At 48.2% G+C, this 24059-nt stretch overlaps 1 protein-coding gene across 1 annotated transcript in view; it reads right to left on the bottom strand.

Annotated features, from left to right (window-relative positions):
* The window catches only part of GCKR (glucokinase regulator), a 660332-nt gene that overhangs the window by 247987 nt on the left and 388286 nt on the right, over positions 1-24059 (bottom strand). Inside the window, exon 3 of the mRNA XM_069233566.1 lies at positions 3141-3283. The gene's annotated coding sequence lies outside the window, so the exon portion shown is untranslated. The remainder of the gene's footprint in view (positions 1-3140; positions 3284-24059) is intronic.

Below are 24059 nucleotides of genomic sequence, written 5' to 3' on the forward strand. Positions count from 1 at the left end.
GAACCAGTTACCTTTTGATACCTAATGATTAATATCTACCATTCTTACACTGATTTCCAGGATGAAAATCTCGGCAGAGCGAACGGTCCCTCCAAGCCCAGTTTGCTTTTTGGTCTTCTCTTCTGCTTTCTGTAGAGGCCATGTGGCACTAGCAAAGATGGTGTGCTACCACAATGATAGTATTATTGTGCAAACCTTCCCCTGCTCGTCCGTCATTCCTTCTTCAGATAGGCCACACATCTGATTTGGTCACTGCGGCGCCATCAGGAGCTCCTTCCACTCTAAAGCTAACTGTGACTGCGGGTGGATTAGATCTTCTGGACTTAGAATGCTTTTATTCAGCTGCAGATGTCCAATGGGTGGCTCACTGGCTTTCTGCCCACCTCTCTGCATGAGATGGGGTTTACCAGTAAAGACTTTTAAGGAAGGCTTAATGCACTGCTCATCGTTTCCTACTGACCATTCTATGGATCACCATCCGGGGTTATCATGCATGGCTTTCTCTTGCCTTGCCAGAACCTGTAAACTCCCAGACACTAAGAAACCCTATGCTCCTGCACTACCTTTGCTAAGCCTTCCCACTCACACAGGATGGCTGTGCTCAGAGCAACTCCATCAGTGGCATGTTGCAGGTGTCTTAAAATTGGGGACTTTGTTTCTGAACAGTGAGCTACTAAATTTCCAAACCCTTGTGGCAGACTACCATCTTCACCCGGTCAACTCCTTACTTACAACCACCCTAATCTACTCTGCACCTCTGCACTCTATGCCCCGGCACTCTACACTACTTTACTCTATGCCATCACACTCTATGCCACTTTATGCAACTTCACTCTAACCTGCACTTCTCCACTCTAAGCCACCTCACTCTACTGTGAAATAATCTACTTTATGCCACTGCATTCTATGCCACTGCACTCTACCCTGCACCTCTCCACTCTATGCAACTGCACTCTACTCTGAAACAATCTATTCTACGCCACTGTACTCTATACTACTCTGACCACTGTAATCTAGTTCAATGCACTCTACACTACTGCAAGCTGACACTCTGCAACACTGCTCTGGCCGCCACTATACTCTACACCACTCTGCTCTGTACTACTGCATTTTGCACCAATATACTCTATTCCACTGCATTCTATGCCACTCTACTCTGCCCAATGCCACTCTATGCAACTGCACTCTACACCAGTGTACTCTAAACAACAGCACTGCCCTTTACTCTGCACCACTGTACTCTATACCATTCTACACCACTGCACTGACACTCTAATCTGCAACTCTGCACTCTACACCACTCTACTCTATGCCACTGCACTCTAGGCACTATTCTCTACTCTACACCACTCTACAATACTCCACTCTGCACCACTACACTCTATGCCACAATTCTACTCTGCAGTCTATGACACTGCACCACTCTGCATTACTGCACTCTCTACTACTCTATTGTATGCCACTCTACTCCACTGCACTCTATGTAACTCTACCCCATGCCACTCTATGCCACTGCACTCTGCGCCAATGCAATCTAAACTGCACGCCACTGCCCTCTACTCTATACCACTGTACTCTACGCCACTGCTCTGTGCCACTCTACTCCACAAAACATCACTGCACTGACACTCTACTCTGCAGTGTTGCACTCTCCACCACGTACAATACACGAATGTACTATGTACTACTGCATTCTATGCCACTGCACTCTATGCCACTCTACTCTGCATCACTCCACTCTACAGCACTTTGCCCTACTTTGCACCACTCTACACTACACCACTGCACTCCCTGCAACGTGAGTCTACTCTGCAATCTATGCCACTGCACCACTCTACACTACTGCTCTCTCTTCCACTCTATTGTATGCCACTCTACTCCACTGCACTCTATGCCACTCTACTCTGTCCCATGCCACTCCATGCCACTGCACTCTAAACCACTGCACTCTACGCTAACGCACTCTAAACAACTGCACTGTACCCCACTGCTCTGTACTTTGCACCACTGGGCTCTATGCCACTGCTCCTATGCTACTCTACTCCACACCACTATGCCACTAGCTTTAAGCCATGCTGAACAGCAGCTACTCTGGTGTATAACATGGCTAATGGATAAAACACATTTGCAAAGCCAATAACTCTTTCGTAGATGAGACCTACTGGCTTTGCCAATGTTTGTTAGTACTATGAGGTACCGAGGTACCTGAAAGAACTGTAAAAAATACAATTACATCATAATAAAGGCTGCTACAAAATGTGCGAATACATTTTGGTTAAATAAAAAAAAAAAGCGCTTCTCAAATACAGATTTGAATAATATACAGTTTCTACCTAGTGCTAAAAATTTTTTATAACACTCCATTAAAACCACACACTCCACAGCTCACCTTGGAAAACCATTACAATACCTCTCTGAAAGAAATATATTTCCCACCAGAAAACTTCAAGTGGCTCCTTTTAGTAAATTCAATGCAGGTTTTCAACCCCCATTGTATTTGCAGATTTACCAGTTGCCCACATTTGCATGTCTTTAGGGAAGGAGACCCCCTGGCAAGAAGGCCTTTTCTTATCTGTCTGCCCCCTCCCTCCCTCAGAGCACAGGAGACCCCCTGCCTTCCAGCCCAGCTGGGGAAACTCCTCTGCCCGTAATTTCGCCCTGCCTCCGTTGCCCTTTAGGTGAAAGGCTAAAATTACGGACAAATGCTGTCCGTTAAAGCTTTCATCACGGACAACGGACAGCAGGGCGAAATTACGGACAGTCCGTGAAATTTACGGACGGGTGGTCACCCTAGTTAAAACACATGATATAAGCAGCAGGACATGAAAGGGCCAGTGGAAAGGGAGAGGACTGTGGATTGTTAAGGGACTTACAACACATTATTTTTAAAAGTAAACATTTTTTAAGGCCCTCAAAGCATAACAAGAGAGTTTGTGTGTTTTTAGGTCGAACGCGCAAGCGCTTTGACCTGTAGTAAGTATTGTGGGCTTTTACACCTGGGACACCTGGTGGAGGAACACATGACTATAATCATTACATGAATCCCGCATTCAGGCACCGAATACACAAAGATAACACAATATTTTTGTATTTTTGTGTACAGTCTTGGTTCTTTTTAACAGCTGTTCCAGCATCCTTACTCTTCACGCAAGTAAGATGGTGCAGCACACGCCTTTCTGGCACAGTCCATTCTGACCCATCGGGACCATTGTGCTGGGGCAGGCCTCCAGACAGAGCCCATTGAAGCGCGTACAGTTCCTGTCCGGGCTCGGTACAGCGGCGCCTGTCAGGGAAAAACACAGAAAACAGACTCAGACTCCACAGTGTGCCCAAGTATCAACAACACAAACAGGTGAGCTGCGTCTCCCAGGCTCCACAGTGCGCCCAAGTACCAACAACACAAACAGGTGAGCTGCGTCTCCCAGGCTCCACAGTGCGCCCAAGTACCAACAACACAAACAGGTGAGCTGCGTCTCCCAGGCTCTACAGTGCGCCCAAGTACCAACAACACAAACAGGTGAGCTGCGTCTCCCAGGCTCTACAGTGTGCCCAAGTACCAACAACACAAACAGGTGAGCTGCGTCTCCCAGGTTCCATAGTGTGCCCAAGTACAAAAAAACACAAAGCTGGGCCCCTCAGACTCAACAGTGTGCCCAAAGTACCACAAAAACACAAAACACATGAGCCGGACCCACCCTCATCCATTACTCCCCAGTGTGCTCAAAGGAAGAGTGTGAAGTCCAGTGGGCTAAAGGCTTATAGAATTTTTTTTTTGGGTGCTGCTGTTTCTGTTGCACTGTGCCATACATATGTTTTTCTACTTTTACAGAAGCTGTTTTGGGTGGCTGGCTAAACTCTGGCCCTGTAGCTGCCTGTATTGCTTGGTTTTAATTGGTTCTGCCTCTCCCACCTTTTCCCCACTCCATCCTCTGTTCCTCATGTGCCATCTTCAGATCAGCGTCACAAGGGGAGGCAGCTCTACGCAGGAACCACGGGCAAACTCCAGAAGAGGCTGCAACGCATCCGGAACGCCTCCGCATGCCTCATCCTGGACATCCCCGCACTGCCACATCACAGACCACCTGAAAAACCTGCACTGGCTCCCAGTCAACATGAGACTCACCTTCAAACTCCTCACCCACGCTCACAAAGCACTGCACAACACTGGACCAGAATACCTCAACAGACGACTCTCCTACTACACCCCGACCCGGCATCTCTTCTCCGCCGACCTCCCCCTCGCAACCGTCCCACGCATCCTCAGAACTACAACCGTCGGTAGATCATTCTCGCACCTCGCCGCCAAAACGTGGAACACTCTTCCCACCCACCTGCGCCAGACCAAAGACCTTATCTTTAGGAGATTTCTCGAGACCTGGCTGTTCGAGCAGTAGCAGCACTTCCCCTCCACCTTCTTCCCCTCCCCTCCTCATCGTCTTGAGACCCTCACGGGTGAGTAGTGCGCTTTACAAATTCCTGATTGATTGATTGATTGATTTACGTGCACTGCCCCTGCACCCCAAGCTCGTCTTCTCTACTGAACCCCAATGAATGGGCCTGCCATGCACTAGTGGACACACGCAATGTGTATTATGGCTGCTGTGGACCCTTGTACGGTGCATAGTTTTTCCGCACACTGCTCCTGTCTTGAATTTCAGCTCCCTGGCCTTTCTTAACCTGCCCTCCCCCCAATAAATTGACTGAGGAACTGCAAAGGAAGCTTTTTTAGTGAGCAGAACAGGATGGATGTAATTCAGAGTATTAAGCAGAGGTCAGCAGGAGAGAACCAGGGCTGAAATTCCTCCACCCTTGCATTCAAAAAGCTATACAACGTTGCAGTCAGAAATTCTCAAACTTCTGTGTACACACACACATCAGATTTCGAAAGCACTATGAGACTGTACAAATGCTACAAATCCACTACACAAATGCTGGGAACATACAGAACATCTCATAATTAGAGGTGCCCTTCTGTTATTCTGGCTAATCCAGCTCTTTCCAGACCTGGCCCAGCACAGCAGTGTGCAGTGTATTCTATTGTCACACTATGCAGCTGCAGCTCATTTGTTTCTGATAAGAAGATGGCACCCATTATGCTGTGGCAACCAAAGAATTATGCATGTCTTTGGCTAGAAGACCATTGAACATTAATCAGAAATAAGGAGACCACAAATCGACATGCTGCATAACATCAAAAACACAACTTTCAAACCTCTAGAAGAAATGTTGAGTCTGACCCATCCAAGCTGCATAGGTTGTCTGACAAGGTATTCAGCTTGTGGTCCACACAGGTTTGTGGTCTACATGGGAACTATTTTAACATTTGCACGTATCAGTATATTCTGAATCACTGACGTCCTTATTACTCGTAACCCTACTGGTCCTGTCGCAGTGATCCACTGTGAGGTAAGTCAATCTCCAGAGAAGAAGAACTCACAATCATGCCCAAAAGAGAGACTGGGCCCACTCTACTGGGTGCTACAAAGCAGTGAAACAAAACTTGAGGGCCCCCCTGCAAAGGAGATGGAAGGGGCCACCCTCCCTGGCCCATCACCTACCCCTTGCACCGTGGGGGCTGCGGGAGCTTATGTTACACCACTGCTACAAAGGCGATGGCTTCCAGCATAAGCCCTGACTTATCCTAGCCAACTCAAAGGTTGAAGTCAGGGAACGGGGGGCTTTTAGTGATGTCTGTGAAGCGTATGAGGATTAGGAGTACTGAAGAGTACTGGTAAGTAATCGAAACATTACCTCTGCAGCCCTCATCCTCGACATTACAGGAGGTAAACCAAAGCCAAAAACCAGCCTTCAACCTACAACATAAGAAAATGTGCACACAATATGTCACTCGCTAATGCAAAACCCAGTGATAGTTTATTGGTGTCGTGCACAATTGTAGGCAGGACAGAACTAAGCTTGCTCAGCCCAAAGGAACAACCCTCAGACTGTAGATTTCGTAGCCTACACTGCTGTATAAAGGTGTGGGATCTTAAAATTTCATATAAAGCGAAACAAGGAAAACCCTGGAGTTGGACCCCGGAGGTAGCCACACGTCGGTGTATCGATCCTGGAGACGCTCAGGAAATGGGAGTAAAAGCAGAGGAAGAGGCTAAAGCAATTGTGTAACAAATACAGGGACTAACGCCCAATGAATAATCCTTTCACCCCTTCCAGCTCCCGTAAAATTTACAAAAAGATGATCAGACAAACAAAGACCTTTAGAACATTCAAAATAAACCAACATTTCTCTTTTTACATCCATTACATGTAAGGCATCCCCATCCACAGAAAATGAAATGGGGAAGGGAAAAAGAAGGACCCTGCTACCCTGAGGGGGGACTTCAAGATCTTGGCAAAACACAACACCACCCTCAAGGATGTTCAGGGAGAGAGGTCTGCACAATAGAAAAAAATCAGCTCACCAGTCTGAGGAGCTAGAGAGATTGCGATCCAGAAAAACAAAGTTTATTGTCAGAAAGTGAAGATCAACAGAACATAAAAGTTTGAAAGGGGGGACCCAAAGTAATTTGAAGATCAGAAGCAAGGTCCACAGAAAGACTACACATGGAACAAGACAAGAAAAAAACTTTCAGGACAAGGGAAACCAGAACCTCCTCTTCACCCAAACTAACCCGAGGACCATGAAATGTTCTAAGATCTGTCTATTGTGTTCATTGGAAGTGGATAGCAAGATTCTCATCAACCCCGCCACACAAAACAGTAATACAAAAGGAGTGTGCAATGAACAGAGGAGAGAGTACCGCACCAACACTGGAAAGTTTTTGAGTACCTAGGATAGGATTTTCAGGTAAAGGGGCATCTAGGTTTCTGATTGTAATGGGCCTGTCAAGATGCTCCTGTGAGTCTGCAAACCAATTATTTCAACCTGAAAAGAAATGGAAACAGAGGGGGTTCCAAACTGAAAGAATGCACATGGGGCAAATGAGACCTGCATAGTCAGAATGGAGGGTTCTTCCAAAGATCTTGTACCTAGCAGACCCACTAGTGTAGCTGGTAGTGGGAGGGGTAGTCACACAGATGAGTGCTCCCTTTACACCCAGAGGACAAGTAGCTGCTGTCACCTCAAAAGCAGATTTCTGCCCGCCTGTTGCTTGAGAAGCTCGAGCCCAGGAAGGCAGAACAAAGGATTTCCTCTGGGAGAGGGGTGTTACACCCTCTCCCTTTAGAAATATGTGTTACATACTTGGGAGGGGTAGCCTCCCCAAGCCACTGGAAATGCTTTGAAGGGCAAATCTGGTGCCGTCCTTGGATAATCCAGTCTACACCGGTTCAGGGACTGGCGTGAAACTGGACAAAGGAAAGGGGAGTTACCACCTCACTGTCCATCACCACCCCAGGAGTAGTGCTCGGAGCTCCTCCATTGGGTCCTTGGGTTTTGCCATCTTGGATTTCAAGTTGGCAGGGAACTCTGGGAGCATCTGAGTGGCCAGTGCTAGCAGGTGACGTCAGAGCCCCCCGATAGGTGCTTAACTGTTTAGGTGACCAATCCCCTTTTTAGGGCTATTTAGGGTCTCTCCTTCGGGTGGTTCTTCAGATTCGGATTGCAAGACTACAGCAGGAATCCTCTGCATCCTCCACTTCAACTTCTCACAGAAGAAACTGCATCTGGACCCACCAGGAACTCTACAAACTGCAACAAAGAAGCAAAGATGCCTTCTGCAACATTGTATCTTCAGCTCCTACCTGCAACTGTTTCCCAGTTGTGCATCCTCAGAGGACAGCCTGTCTTCAGCTTGCACCAGAAGACCAAAGGAATCTCACTTGGGGGGAAGGAGTCATTCGTCTGCTTCAGCAGGCACCTACTGCAACAATGACCAGCTGCGTGGCTCCCCTCTCCTGCTGAGCTGCGTGGATCCTGCATCACAGGTAGTGGACTGAAGTGGTCCTGACGGTCCTGATATCCTACTGTTTAACTTTGGTGGACGTAAGGGCTTGCTTCCCCACGCGGGACAGTACCCCTGTGCACAACGTGTTTTGCAGTTGCCAAGGCTTGGTGACATCCTTACAAGAAGTTCTTTGTGCATCTTGCAGCTCTGGCCCCCAGCATTCTATCCTGCAATGCACATTTCCTGAGTGGTTCTCCGGTGGCGTGCAAGCCTTTGTTGTAGTGCTGCGTGGGCCTCCTTTGGCACCTTCTTTGTACCCATGCTGAGAGCCCTCTCTGACCCCCCCTCCTGGGTAGAGTCCACATGGTCCTTCCTGGTCCCGGGCAGTGCCATTTTCCACTAATTGTGAGCTTTACATGTGCTAAGGCTTGCTGGTGGACTCCAGCGACGCAAATCAGACTGCAATCCTTCATCAGGCGTGGGACATCATCTGCACTACCCAGGAACCCAAATCCACCTTCTTGGGTGCAGTACTGACTGTTCTTCTTCACTGGTGGTTCTTCTTTTGCACCTTCACTTGGGTTAGCAGGGGCTCCTGTTCTCCCTGGACTCTTCTGTGATTCTTGGACTTGGTCCCCTTCTACCACAGGTCCTCAGGTCCAGGAATCCATTGTTGGTGTCTTGCAGCCTCTTCTGGTTCTTGCGTGATCTTCTTTCTCATGTTTCTGTGTGCTCTGGGAAAGTTACTTTGTTTTACTCCTGCTTTCCTTGGTACTGGTGTGGGTTCTAGTACTTACCTTTGGTGTTTTCTAATACTCCCAGCGCCCCTCTACACACTACCCTTGCCTAGGTGAGAAACCGACATTCGCATTCCACTTTCTTAGTATATGGTTTGTGTTCCCCCAGGCCCATTTCTAACTATTGTGATTTTCACTAATTGCACTATTTTCTGATTTTATGCACATTTCTGCATACTAGTGTATGTAATTTGTGTGTTACTTACCTCCTAAGGGAGTATAGTCTCTATGGTATTTTTGGCATTTGTGTCACCAAAATAAAGTACCTTTTATTTTGTAACAGTGTTGTAACTGTGTTGTTTTTTCTTTCACGTGTATGGGCACTGTGCCTTGGCTGCTCAGCTACAGCTACCCCTAGAGATCCTGGCTTCTAGACACTGCCTACATTTCACTAATCAGGGATAACTTGACCTGGTATAAGGTGTACCCACTACAAACCAGGCCAGCCTCCTACAATACAGTAGATGACGAGGCCAAAGGAAAGTTAAAAGCAGCCACCTTCCGAGCTGCTGGAGTTGGAGAGTGGGAGCAGAACCTCGGGAGCTGGGCATTTTCAGGGGAGGCAAACAGGTCAAACATACAAAAGTTGATGTGAGGATGGTAGCAATAAATCTTACCACTAGCAATTGTTCCATAGATCACTTTTTTTTTTAAACATATTTTTATTACACAATCAGAGCAGGTACGACATTCAAGCTTAGAAAGTTTGAAGCATGATAACAAAACATGGGAGAAAATCAATACAATACAGTGCAGTATTTAGTACTGAGTTTTGTTGTGCTTCTTTTACATAATAATACTAATCTAGTGAATCATAAAGGTGTGATAAATCAATATCTATTGCATAGGATTAAGGTCTGGATCAGACTGAGAGTGAAAAAGTCGCTTCCCAAATGGCATGGTATTTCCGTGTGGCCCAGATTTTGTGTGCATACAGAATTTCTTTAGCTTGGACTGCTCTCATTTTCTTTTCCCAAAGATCATGGGCCTGATTACAACTTTGGAGGAAGGTGTTAATCCATCCCAAAAATATACCACCAGCCGTATTACGAGTCCATTATATCCTATGGAAACCGTAATACGTCTGGTGGTATATCCGTCACATTTGGGACGGATTAACAAATTCTCCAAAGTTGTAATCAGGCCCCATATGTTGGAGCTAGGGGGGTCTTCCATTGTTATAGGATCAGGGAATTGGAAATCAAAGTTGCAATAAAAAAGTATTGTTTTGAGTATTTAGAGAGCCCGGGATGATTGGATATCCCGAAAAGTGCCCCCGATGGTTCTGGTGCTAACGCTACCTGTAGTTTCGAACTAATTGATGGAAACATTTTGGCCCAAAAATTAGTGACAGCAGGGCAAACATAACAGACATGCAGCCAATCCCCAGCCTCACAATGGCATCGGAAGAAATTGCTTGGAAATGACGGTCCATCCTGTTAAGTTGTGAAGGAGTATAGTAAAGCATCCACTTGGTGAGGAATGACATTCTCTTAAAGTTTGGCTTTAGAGGAAAGGTTATTATAATGTTTCCACGTGTGGGGATCAATCATGCAAGCTGTAGCTGCTGCTATTCTGCTTAGAGCAGGAGGGAGACCTTTAGCTGGCAATCCTTCTAGACTGTTACCATACCAGTTACCGACCCCTGTCTGTTTCTGAACCCATATGGCTTGTGCAATTCCGAAAGATAGTGACTCAGCTGAATATTGACCTAAAAAACAACATTGATCGGATGAAGTGAAGAACCTGGAGGTACGAAAAGCTTAAACATGATGGAATAGCTTTGGAGTTGTGTCCGTGGTATGACACTATCCCCTATTAAAAAATCTTTTAGCTTTCCCAACCCCAGATTTTCCAAGTCATTTAGGGCTTTGGTAGCAAGAGAAAGCCCAAAAGTGACAGCTTCTCTTAGGGGAATAGTTGGATGGATCCGAGTAAAATGATAGGCCAGTTGAAGTTCTACACCTCTGGACCAAAAAAGATTTGGGATCTTGTATCTGGTGTGTTTCGGAAGCCATGGCATTTTAAGAAAATGAGACAAATGAATATTGTTCTCAAGAAGCATCTGTTTCAAATAGAAGTTTGAGTGAACATGATGTGTGGAAGAAGCGCTCACAATCCAGTCTAGATAGGTCGCCTCGTAATACTTTTTAAAATAGGGTAAGGCTAGTCCACTTTCCTCGATAGAGAGCTGCACTGTCTCCAACCGAGTGCGAGGTTTTTTGTTTGCCCAAATAAATTCATGTAGTATTACATTGAGATCATTGAAGAACTTTAAAAAAGCCTTGATCATAACGTTAGCAAGTATAAATAAGAATAAAGGTAGTATCATCATTTTGATCAAGGCAATCGGGCCAATTTCCGCTAGTGGTGAATTCTGCCATTTAAGCATGAGAGCCTGTGCTTTCTTGAGTGTAGCGAGATAGTTCAACAAGTAAAGGTTGGACATGTTGTGAGTGACATAAACGCCTAAGTATCTGATAGGATGAGAAGTCCGATAATTAGTTTGCATCTCAGCTGCAATACAGAATCTTGAGCATTAAACAGGAAAGCCTTGGATTTGGATTTATTAATCCGATAGCCTCCCAGGTTAGAAAACGTTTGGATTTTGCTGAAGGCCTTTTCAATATCCTGAGAATCGGCAGCAAGGTATAGAATTGCATCATCTGCAAAAAGTTTTAGCTTGGGGGCACCTGGCACCGGGGATTTTATAGGAATATCCTGCCTCAGGGCCAAAGCCAATGGCTCAATAAAAAGAGTGAAAAGGACCGGAGACAGAGGGCATCCCTGTCGGGTCCCACGCCGTATTGGTACCTTACTGATTACTTGTGAATTGATTAAGATGTCGGCCTCTGCCCTTTAGTAAAGACTGGAAAAAAAATTGATTATTTTGTTAGGAAACTTAAATTTGCGGAGGATTGCAAAAAGGGGCTCCCATTGTACAAGGTCAAAAGCTTTTTCCGCATCTAGAATTATTACAGCTGCTTTCATTTTATTCGTAGAGTAATAATCGATTGCCTGAAGCAGAAAGTTTGTTTTAGAGATACATCTTCCTTGGAGAAAACCACACTGATCATGATGGATAAGCCCCTGAGCTAAAGGCGTAATGTGAGCTGCCCAGATTTTCAGAAGGATCTTATAATCATAATGAAAAAGACTAATAGGGCGATAAAAATCTGTTTTTTCAGCAAGTTTGTCTTTCTTAAGAAAGCTGACAATAACTGCCCGGGTAAATGAACTAGGTACTTTTTTGCCATTGAGTATTGCATTAAAGAGTGCAGCTAAGGTCACCGCAATCTGGTTGGAGAAGATTTTATACAACTCCGCTGGAAGACCATCTTCCCGGGGAGTTATGCCATTTGGAGAATCCCCAATGGCTTCTGCCACCTCTATTTTGGAAATTGGCTGCAGCAGTGTAGATTGGAGCTCTTGGTCGAGACTGATCCAAGATATTCATGAATGAGCTCATCGCTTGTAGCTGACTTGGGAGCGTAAATTTTTGTATAATGCGTTAGAAACACCTTCCCTATCTCATTAGCCTGGCCGACCATACGCCCCTGGGATGCGTCAAAAATGGATTTGATTAAGGAAGCATTCTGACGTTTTATAATATAATGTGCCAGGAATTTACCTATGTGCTCACTCTCTTCGTAATATTGCTGAAGGCATGTATTATGATTGACAATCTCTTGTTCTAAAAAAAGATTCTTCAATTGAGTTTTAGCCTCATGGAGGCGAGTCCATGACTTGTGATCGCCAAGTGACTGAGGCAGGCGCGTGGCATAGTTGAGTTCCTGCTGAAGGCTGTTTACTTTCTCCTTCTTGGCCTTCCTAAGAAAGGCATTAAAAGTTATGGCTTCCCCTCTAATGTGTGCCTTGCATGACTCCCAGACGGTAAAAATAGAGGCAGTTGCTTCTTTTCTACTTAGAAACTCAGCAACTGATAATTTGAGTGCGGAAGTTCAGCCTTCATTAGTTGATAAAGATTCATCCAGAGACCACCTGGGACTTTCTCACTACTGAACAGAGGAGATAGTTGTACCAATGGAACGGAGTGATCCGAAAAGTGGTTGGATATTATATCAGAACCAAATGTATCCCAAAAATGAGATACTGGGAAGATGTCAATCCTTGATGCCGAGTTAAACCTTTTTGAAAAACAGATATAACATTGCTCTTGTGGATGATCCAGCTGCCAAGGATCCTATAGAGCCAGATCATGAACACATTTTGTCAAAAATCAATGTGCTTGTGGTTTGTTTTGTGACCGATTTTTGCGAGAGGCATCAAGATTCATAGCTTGAATAATATTAAAATCACCACTGACTACCAAAAGGCCAGGAAGTGTGCTTAAAAGGTCATATAGACTTTGCAGAGAGGTTGTTTCATCTTCTATGGGACCACAGAAACTTGAAATGTGCATTAATTGCCTTCCTACCTTAACGCTGACAACTATCCATCTTGCTTGAGAATCCAAATAGACCTCAAGGACTTCTTCTTGGAAGTCCTGTGTGAGGAGAACTGCCACCCCATGGACGGCCACATTAGCGGAAGCGAAAAAAGGAATGAGAAATAAAGTTCGGGATGCTAGGACAGGTGGTCTGCTGTTTGAGATGAGTTTCCTGAAGAAAAATCACCTGAGAGGATCCTAACCAGTGGAGTATTGCTCTAAATGTATGTGAATTATTCATCCCATTCGCTTTGCATGATGACATTTTAATGGAGCCAGAGGAGAACGTGCTAGTTTGCCTATCACTCAACTGGTAAAAAATAAATGTTTTTTAAAGGCCTGTTGGCACTGGACCTGATCTTGAAATCTATATTAGGTGTGTTCATAAGGATTTTTATCCTCAGTAAACCCTTTTTTCTCTGCACAATCCTTCTAGACGATAAGTTGCTAGTTTTCTTGTGTTTGCAACCCATCCCAGTGCATGAGCCCACCCAACAAGTGCTCCCACCCCTCCCACTCACAAATGATAGGCATGCCCGTCATGACCTCATCCTCCCAGTGAACCCTGTCTCTCCCAAAAGTGAACCCCCCACGATCACCAAAAATTAGTGCATTGATGTGGCACCCCTTGGGTCTGTGTCTGGAAAGAGTGGCAGGTATGGACCCGTGAGGAAAAGAGGGGAAAAAGCAAGGGAGCGGAGCAAAGTTATAAAATATAAAGTAATATGTGTAACATCATGTATCTTCATGTATCATCATAGAGCATCCGGTACTTATCCTTTCCCCTCCTTCCCCCTCCTTTTATGACCATGACATTCCTGGCGAATATCTAGCATGCATCTGACACATGTTACGCATTAAGAGCGGCAAGAAAGTCTTTTGCTTGTTGAATGCCTTGAAAAATATGGGCCTGGCCTTTATGAAAAAACTTTAGCTTCGCTATTTGGACTACGCCAGCAGGGGCCCCCAGTTTTTTAAAGTCATCAATAAGGCTAACAAAATCACGGTGTCGATGTGCTGTGGTTATGGACATACCAGAAAAGACCCTAAAAGAGAAATCACTTTCAACTTTGAACATTCTTGTTTTAATGGCTTGAGATAAGATCTGTTCCTTTATCCTGTAATCACCAAAAATGACCGGGATAGTATGTGGATATTTGGAATTCTGAGACCGTGTTTAAGGAACTCTATGGGCCCACGTGATGGTCAAGTCTGGGTAAGCCAAAGTCTTGTCAAGAAGAATATAGTTGTGAATCAAGTCGGAGATTACTTTTGTAACTGAGGACGCAGTTTCAATCTCTTCTGGAATTCCAATAAATCTCAGATTGGAACGTTGAGACCTATTTTTAATATCATTCAATTTGTACATCAGCGCCTCTAATTCAGTCTGTGTCTGGCTTATTGCAGTTGTGGATCCATGATACTTATCTTGAAGGTCTGAGAGCCCCTGCTTGCTCCAAAGCGATATGTTAGAGTTGAGCTGGAGTAATTGATCATTAGTTTTTTTTAGAGCCTGTTCGTGGGTTAGTTTACAGTCGTGTAGCTCCATTAAGCTAAGGTTCATTATGGTCTCGACCGTAGGGGTAGACTGTGTAGCCACTGTTGGCTGATGTAGGAGGGTTGAAGGTAGTGCAGGATTGTCATCCCTAATGACCGATGAACGTGGCACCAGAGGAAGAGGATTAATAATGTCTGGAGTGGCTGAAGCTGTGGGAACCTCTAGGCTATTGAGAGACTGGTCATCTAATGGATTCACCATCAGGAGGAAGCTTTTCTCTCTCTCGGCCCCTTTACTGTTAAACGTAGAAAATAATGGGTAGGAGGGTTTTCCTGCGGCCTGAGGCTCCGTGTGCGAAGGAGCAGGAGGTGAAGCAGCATCTAAATCTACTGAGGTGGACCCTGCCCCGTTGAAAGGCAAGGAGATCCATCTCCCATTAGGTCCATGGTAGGCATCGATAAAGGGGATAACGAGCCCGGGCTTGCCAATCCGCCTGTTGTTCCTGCTTCTTGATGGCTAGTATAAAGATTTGCCCGAGGAGGCAGCTGGGGTGACTAAGATGTTGTGGCGGAGTTTGCCCTTACTGAGAACCCTCCATACCTTCAACATATTCTTTTTTGGATCCCATTTTTTGTTTTCCTACAAGTAACAGGTCAAGCCTTTGGTTTTGCCTATTCTTGATGATCTACCCGCTGCAATGGTCTTGGTAGAAGTGTCTCGGGAGATACGTTTCATGCTTTCCAGAAAAGGGAGCCGGGGAGGAACCACGATGCAACAAGCTGCAGCTGTGCTACACAGACCGCTTCCGCTGCCACCCTGAGTTCTCAAACCACCTCAGAAGCTGCCTAGAGCAGAATCCAAGTTGCCACACACCATGTATGACCCCTATATGACTTTAAATATGATATTCCTTGCCCCCTACCAGGAGCCAGTAGTGTAGTACATTAAGAAACAGTTACAAGTGTTTAATGTCAGCGCAATAATATGGCTGGTGCCCCTTGCCTTGGAATGTTGTCACTTGATGCTTGGCTTACTCTCTTGGCCCTTTCAAGATAGGAGCTATGCCTGAGGTTGCTCCATTCTCAATATTCAGTCACACATTGATTTTCCTGGAAATTTATCAGCACAGATAATAGGCCCCCTGATATAAGAAGTACCAAGAAGTCATTGGATCGAGAAAAAAACAACTGTCTCTCTGAGGTGCTTCCAATATTAGTTTTTGCCTTGCTTTTAATATACTCCACATGCTTCAAGACTTCTTTAAATCCGCATATGATGCAAGCAGTACAGTGGAACAAACGTTTGCTCTTCCCCCACCGGCCCTTAGACACACCCACAGCCCGTTACCTACTCATCGCGATAAACTGTCTCCAAGCTATTTTTAGGCTGGCATGCTGCAGGGAGAGGGGGAGTTGCTTAGGCAGGTATGTATGTTCAGTCTGGTGCCTCCGCTGTTGAAGGAATGGGTACTGGTAATCCCGCATGCCGCTCAGCTAGGCTCCGGCTTTCCATGTTCTTCGTCACAGTGCCACACCGTCAAGCCGCTCTGAGCCTCCTCCGAGCCCCTTTTAGCGCCGCTCCCGATCTCCCGGAATCCAGGATACCTACACTGTCTGAGTCCAATCACTCCTCCTCATGGCTCATCCTGCCTTCACCTTGCCTCGAGCCGCGACGCTCCGCTTCGCCTTGCTTCCCTCACCAGCCCATCAGCCTGGGACACAAACTTAGTCACGTAGCATGACGGGAGCTCCACATAACTCTTCCAACCGGGGTCCACTTTTTCTATACTTTTGTGCGGCAAACAGGTCTACAAAAGCCCCCCTGAACCTTCAGCATAAACTCCTGAAGATGGATGGACATTTGGACAGGTCTTGAGAGGATGGAAATATCCTGCTTAATTTCTTCATCTGTCTGACACCTGATGTGAGAAGCTCGTAAGCAGATAAGACACAACTCCACCCAAGCCTCTAACTGTGGGGCTACTAGACAGAGAGAACTTGTGTGAGGTCTTCCTTATTAGTTCACATGAGCATAGTCAATGTATTGCATGGAAGTGACAGAGATTGATGTACTGTAGACACAGCCCTCCAGTTTGAAGTCTGACCAGAGCCCTTGAGCGGACAAAGCCTCCAAGGTGGCACCCCATCCAAAGGAGCTGACTTCCATTGTGGGCACCATCAGGAAACTGTATAAAGTGGGAAACCACTCATTAAGCATTCTGGGATCAACCAACAGTACGGCTGAGGATGTAGAGAACCTGACCTAGGAATCAACAGGTCGTAGTTCTAAGGCTCTGGATTCCAATGATGTAGAATATGAAGCAGAAGAGGGGAAGGTGCTGATGTACCCAAGGTTCAGTACATCTGCATGAGGCCACATGTCCCGGGACTTTCAAGAACAGCCTGGCTGGAGATTGACTGAGAGATGTTGGTGCACTCCTAAATCTTTCTGCTCTGACTACAGGTAAACATAACATTTCTGTTCAGAAATGGGACCCAATGAATGTTCTGTTTTAGGATTGCTCTGGCTAGCAGATTCAAGAGAAGTCCTTGCGGCCTCAGCCAAGAGCAAAGAGCTTCTACTCTTTCCAAGTCTCATCTGGAGAAGGAACATTTAGGGACCAGTGTTCCAGCTAAAGGAACCTATTCCAACTCCGAAGATGTATAAAAGCAACACGGGGTGTCTTCACCTTGTTACAGACTCTTGAAACAGAGCAAAGTCCTTATGGCAAGACCTGGTCCTTTTGGTGATGCTCAGCTATGAAATATGAAGGTAAGCATCCAGGAGGCTGATCGCTAACATGAATGCTCCCTTCAGAGCCAGGGGAATTATTCTCTGCAAGATCTCCACTTTGAAGGTAATCATCTGTACCCATGGATTGCCTCCCCTGAGACCAGCGATCATCTGGAATACTCCTCTTGGTTTGGGAACCAGAAAGACTATCGGTATTCTCTGGTCCCTTGCTCCTCTCTGGGCGCATGAACTATTGCTTGCTTTTATAAAGTGAAAAGGACGGCTTGATACATGGCAGGTATCTTGGAATGAGACCGTGATCATGGAGAACCTATGGTCCAAGAATCTCTAGGAATACAGGAGAACTTGATTTGATGTCAGTCGCCCATTACCTCTACAACTCAAGCATCTGAAGTAAATTTTCACTGCAGTCCATTCAATTCTGTATCTGATTTCCAGTTGGACAGGTGGAGCCATTTCTGGCATAGTAAGGGAAGCCACGTTTTTGCCAGCGAGAAAGATTTTTGTTGGTGTTCACAACAACCAGAAAAACCTTGATGTTGCTTATTTGAAGGTGGCAGCAGATGTCTTGAGGACAAGTATCTCATGTGTGTGAGAACTGCTTAATGTGAGGCGCTAACAACTATTTTGTTTTTATTTAGTACAGCACAGATTCATGACAAAGTAATTAACAAGCAATTATATGGACAACTAATTGGCACTCACTCAGTCTCAGGAGGGAGGGAAGGTGTGTTATGCTGGTCACAAACCCCAGCATCAGGTGTGTTCACCCACTAAGCTCAATATTTGGAGACATGCACACATGTGTGCAGCCTCAAACATGAAGAGACTGAGGCCCTCATTACGACTTCGGCAGTCTTGGAAAAAGACCGCCGAAGCCGTGGGAGCCGACATACCGCCAGTGCTGGCGGTATGCTCGGCCCCCTATTATAACTTTTCCGCTGGCCCAGCGGAAAAGTCACATCAACATTGAAGCCGGCTCGTAATCAAGTCGGCGGCAATGTTGTTGTGCAGCGGGTGCCCGTAATTCAGGCAGTGAAATGCGCGATGGGGCTGTGTCTGGGAGCCCCTGCACTGCCCATGCCAAGTGCATGGGCAGTGCAGGGGCCCCCAGGGGCACCTCGAGTCCCCCTTACTGCCAGCCTTTCCATGGAGGTGTTTACCGCCATGGACAGGCTGGTGTTTGGGTACTCATAATCCCCAGGGCAGCGGTGCTTGCAGCACTGCCCTGGCGGATTATGACCGCCCGGCTGAAGCCTGGCGGTATACTGGTGGGACCGGCGCTATGACTGTGGCGAATGCGCCATGGTCATAATACGCTGGCAGAACACCGCCAGCCTGTTGGCGGTATTACCGCCAGTGTTCCACCGACCGTCAGGGTCATAATGACCCCCTGAATGTCTTTATGGACAGGCTGAAAACATCCCTTGGGTCAGCACTCAGGGAGGACCATGCTCCTGGACCTGCAATGATAACTTTTTCACAAGAACGTTGTTCTGTCCCTGAGGGAATTGTGGGAGAATTGGCAAAAAGTGTTAATATCTTGAAATAACTTTGCAAAAAACGGTTCTGATATGCTTCATACTGAAATTGGTAGAAAGTGCTGTTTAGCTTTCAGTGCACTCAGTCCCATACCAAAGGTCACTGACAGTAGCCTAGGAGGTGTCAACTCCACAAAAACACGCTTGCTGTTTGTTCACTGTGTTTACAAAGCACAGTTTATTACTCCATTTTGTCTTATTGGCTCTGATGTAGCCCCGCCTCACTGCGTGGGGCGTTAGCTCCACCCCTTCCTAGTTTAGCCCCGCCCACATGCTTGCAGTGTTAGAGCCCCCTTCCACTCGCCCCCACAAGTTCATATCTAGTCCCGCCCCAGGCCCAAAATACCAAAAAACAGACAGAGGAGATGAGCGGGGCCCAGGGTCCTTCCAGGCTCCACAGTGTGCCAGACGTACCAGTACTACTCAGAGTATGCATCCCAGTGCTGCTTGCACAGTGCTGGCAGTGAGGAAAGAAACACTAACTAATACTCGTGAGTCAGGTCATGTGACTGTGTGCACTGTGGAAACCCAGGGAGGTACCAATGCTCCTTTGAAGAGCAGAGCCCCGCCCATCTTTGATGCGGTCACTGACAGCGCACAGACGCACTCGCCCAGAACGTAAATGAGTTCACATCTAGGGCCGTATTTATACTCTGGTTGCGCCGAATTTGCGTCGTTTTTTTCGACGCAAATTCGACGCTAAACTAACGCCAACTAACGCCATATTTATACTATGGCGTTAGACGCTTCGGGCGCCAAAGTGCCCGGAGTGGGCGTCATTTTTTAGCGTGAACCCCTTCCTTGCGTTAATGATATGCAAGGGAGGCGTTCCCGTCTTAAAAAATGACTCCCAGGCCTTTACGTGGTATTTATACTCCCGGGCAAAAATGACGCCCGGGAGTGGGCGTGGCCAAAAACGGCGCATTTGCGCCGCTTTTTAACGCCTGGGTCAGGCATGGCGTTAAGGGACAAGTGGGCTCAAAATGAGCCCAGAGTGCCCTCCCCTGCCCCCAGGGACCCCCCCTGCCACCCTTGGCCACCCCAGGAGGACACCCAAGGACGGAGGGACCCATCCCATGGACATTAAGGTAAGTTCAGGTAAGTTTTTTTTTTTTTTTTTTTTTGTGGCATAGGGGGGCCTGATTTGTGCCCCCCTACATGCCACTATGCCCAATGACCATGCCCAGGGGACAGAAGTCCCCTGGGCATGGCCATTGGGCAAGGGGGCATGACTCCTATCTTTACAATGATAGGAGTCATGTTGATGGGGGATGGGCGTCGAAAAAAAATGGCGCAAGTCGGGTTACGACGATTTTTTCGACGTAACCTGACTTGCCCCATTTTAAGACGCCCATACGCCATTTTCCCCCTACGCCGGCGCTGTCTGGTGTACGTGGCTTTTTTCCACGCACACCAGGCAGCGCCGGTCTGCTTGCGCCGGCTAACGCCATTCCATAAATACGGCGCCCGCATGGCGCTTCAGAATGGCGTTAGACGGCGCTAAATTTTTTGACGCTAAACTGCGTTAGCGCAGTTTAGCGTCAAAAAGTATAAATATGGGCCCTAATGTTCAAGGATAGTGAGGTGTGTTTTCAATATTGTAACAGAGCAGCAGCTCAGTCATATTACTGCAAACAATCTCTGTGACATCTCCCACGTCTCATGTCTGAGGTCCCGTTTTCATCGAGAAGAAATGTTTTTATGAATGTTGCATGAGACACAGACATTTTGCAGAGAAATGTGTTTAACAGACTTACACCTCACCCACATTAAAAATAAGTGACAGGGAGACGGTATTTAGAACAATCTGTTTAAGGGTTATTCAGGGTCGTCAGGGCAAGACTGCAGGACAGAGGTGGGTCTTTCAGAGGGGCCCTGAAAGGCTGGGGCCCGGGACAGAGCCCACATTGTCCATTGCCTTACAACGACTCTCTCTCTCCCTCTCTCCTTCTCCCTCTCCCTCTCTCCCTCTCCCTCTCCCACCCTCCCTCTCTCTCTGTCTCTCTCACCCTCCCCTCCCTCTCTCCCTCTCTCTCTCTCTCACCCTCCCTCTCTCTCTCTCTGTCTCTCTCTCACCCTCCCTCTCTCTCTCACCCTCTCTCTCTCTCACCCTCCCTCTCTCTCTCTCACCCTCCCTCTCTCTCTCTCTGTCTCTCTCACCCTCCCCTCCCTCTCTCTCTCTGTCTCTCTCTCACCCTCCCTCTCTCTCTCTCACCCTCTCTCTCTCTCACCCTCTCTCTCTCTCACCCTCCCTCTCTCTCTCTCACCCTCCCTCTCTCTCTGTCTCTCTCACCCTCCCCTCCCTCTCTCCCTCTCTCTCTCTCACCCTCCCTCTCTCTCTCTCTGTCTCTCTCTCACCCTCCCTCTCTCTCTCTCACCCTCTCTCTCTCTCACCCTCCCTCTCTCTCTCTCACCCTCCCTCTCTCTCTCTCTGTCTCTCTCACCCTCCCCTCCCTCTCTCTCTCTCTGTCTCTCTCTCACCCTCCCTCTCTCTCTCTCACCCTCTCTCTCTCTCACCCTCTCTCTCTCTCACCCTCCCTCTCTCTCTCTCACCCTCCCTCTCTCTCTCTCTGTCTCTCTCTCGCCCTCCCTCTCTCTCTCTCACCCTCTCTCTCTCTCACCCTCCCCTCCCTCTCTCCCTCTCTCTCTCTCTCTCTCTCTCTCTCTCACCCTACCTCTCTCTCTGTCTCTCTCACCCTCCCCTCCCTCTCTCCCTTTCTCTCTCTCACCCTCCCTCTCTCTCTCTCTGTCTCTCTCTCACCCTCCCTCTCTCTGTGTCTCTCTCACCCTCCCCTCCCTCTCTCCCTTTCTCTCTCTCACCCTCCCTCTCTCTCTCTCTGTCTCTCTCTCACCCTCCCTCTCTCTCTCTCACCCTCTCTCTCTCTCACCCTCCCTCTCTCTCTCTCTGTCTCTCTCTCACCCTCCCTCTCTCTCACCCTCTCTCTCTCACCCTCCCTCTCTCTCTCACCCTCCCTTTCTCTCTCTCCTTCTCCCTCTCCCTCTCTCCCTCTCCCTATCTCACCCTCCCTCTCTCTCTGTCTCTCTCACCCTCCCCTCCCTCTCTCCCTCTCTCTCTCTCACCCTCCCTCTCTCTCTGTCTCTCTCTCACCCTCCCTTCCTCTCTCTCACCCTCTCTCTCTCTCACCCTCCCTCTCTCTCTGTTTCTCTCTCACCCTCCCTCTCTCTCTGTTTCTCTCTCACCCTCCCTCTCTCTCCCTCTCTCTCACCCTCCCTTTCTCTCTCTCACTCTCCCTCTCTCTCCTTCTCCCTCTCTCTCTCTCCCCCTCTCTCTCGCCCCCTCGCTCTCTCTCCCTCTCTCTCTCTCCCCGTCGCTCTCCCTCTCTCTCTCCCTCTCTTTCTCCCGCTCGCTCGCTCCCTCTCTCTCCCTCTCACTCCCTCTATCTCTCTCACCCTCCCTCTCTCTCTCCCTCTACCTCTCTCCCTCTCTCTCCCTTTGTCTCTCCCTCTCCCTCTCTCACCCTCCCTCTCTCTCTGTATCTCTCTCCCCCTCCCTCTCTCTCCCCCTGTCTCTCTCTCACCCTCCCTCTCTCTCTCTCTCTGTATCTCTCTCACCCTCCCTCTCTCTCTGTCTCTCTCACCCTCCCTCTCTCTCTCTCCCCCTCTCTCTCTCACCCTCGCTCTCTCTCTGTCACCCTCCCTCTCTCTCTGTCGCTCTCTCACCCTCCCTCTCTCTCTCCCTCTCACTCTCTCACCCTCCCTCTCTCTCTGTCTCTCTCTCACCCTCCCTTTCTCTCTCCCTCTCTCTCTCCCCCTCTCACTCTCGCTCTCTCCCCCTCCCTCTCCCCCTCTCTCTGTCTTTCTCCCTCTCTCTCTCTCTCTCTCACCCTCCCTCTCTCTCTCCCTCTCTCTCACCCTCCCTCTCTCTCTGTCTCTCTCTCACCCTCCCTCTCTCTGTCCCTCTCTCTCTCTCTCTCACCCTCCCTCTCTCTCTCACCCTCCCTCTCTCTGTCCCTCTCTCTCTCTCATCCTCCCTCTCTCTCTCCCTCTCTCTCTCACCCTCCCTCTCTCTCTCTGTCTCTCTCTCCCCCTCTCACTCTCTCTCACCCTCTCTCTCTCGCTCTCCCTCTCTCTCCCCCTCCCCCTCACTTCTTTCTCCCTCTCTCCCTCTCTCTCTCTCACCCTCCCTCTCTCTCTCACCCTCCCTCTCTCTCTCCCTCTCTCTCTCTCTCACCCTCCCTCTCTCTCAGTCTCTCTCTCTCTCTCTCACCCTCCCTCTCTCTCTCTCTCTCACCCTCCCTCTCTCTCTCTAACCCTCCCTCTCTCTTTGTGTCTCTCTCTCCCTCTCCCTCTCTCTCTCTCTCACCCTCCCTCTCTCTCCCTTTCTCTCTCTCCCTCTCCCCGTCCCCCTCCCTCTCTCTCTCTCCTCTCACCTTCTGAGATGCTGAGCACAGATGCTGCGAGCAGGAGCAGTAGGACCTCCCTCATCCTGGGGGACAGGCGAGTGTGGCTGGTGGCCTCAGGGACCCCGTGAGGTGCTCCTTGGTGCAGTCCTCACGCACCCTGGTGTTGGGCAGGTCTGAACAGGATGTGCACCCTCTCAGCAGACAGTCACACCTCCCTCGGCACCTGATTCCGGGATGGGAGGGGCAGGGACTGGCCGTGTCCCAGTTCAGTAAAATCCTTCACAGAGCGGCGCACCCATGGCCTGGGAGGAGTACAGCGCGAGGTGACAACAGGCTCACAAACCCCCTGCCCTCTCATTCATTAGCACAAAAGTGGTGTGGTGTGGTGTGCACTGCAGTGGTGTGGTGTGGTGTGGTGTGCACTGCAGTGGTGTGGTGTGGTGTGCACTGCAGTGGTGTGGTGTGGGGTGTGCACTGCAGTGGTGTGGTCTGTGGTGTGCACTGCAGTGGTCTGTGGTGTGCACTGCAGTGGTGTGGTGTGCACTGCAGTGGTGTGGTCTGTGGTGTGCACTGCAGTGGTGTGGTCTGTGGTGTGCACTGCAGTGGTGTGGTGTGCACTGCAGTGGTGTGGTGTGGGGTGCACTGCAGTGGTGTGGTGTGCACTGCAGTGGTGTGGTGTGGTGTGCACTGCAGTGGTGTGGTCTGGTGAGCACTGCAGTGGTGTGGTATGGGGTGTGCACTGCAGTGGTGTGGTCTGTGGTGTGCACTGCAGTGGTGTGGTGTGGTGTGCACTGCAGTGGTGTGGTGT

This window comes from Pleurodeles waltl, chromosome 5 (assembly GCF_031143425.1).
Source record: "Pleurodeles waltl isolate 20211129_DDA chromosome 5, aPleWal1.hap1.20221129, whole genome shotgun sequence".
In the NCBI taxonomy this organism is placed as follows: Eukaryota; Metazoa; Chordata; class Amphibia; order Caudata; family Salamandridae; genus Pleurodeles; species Pleurodeles waltl.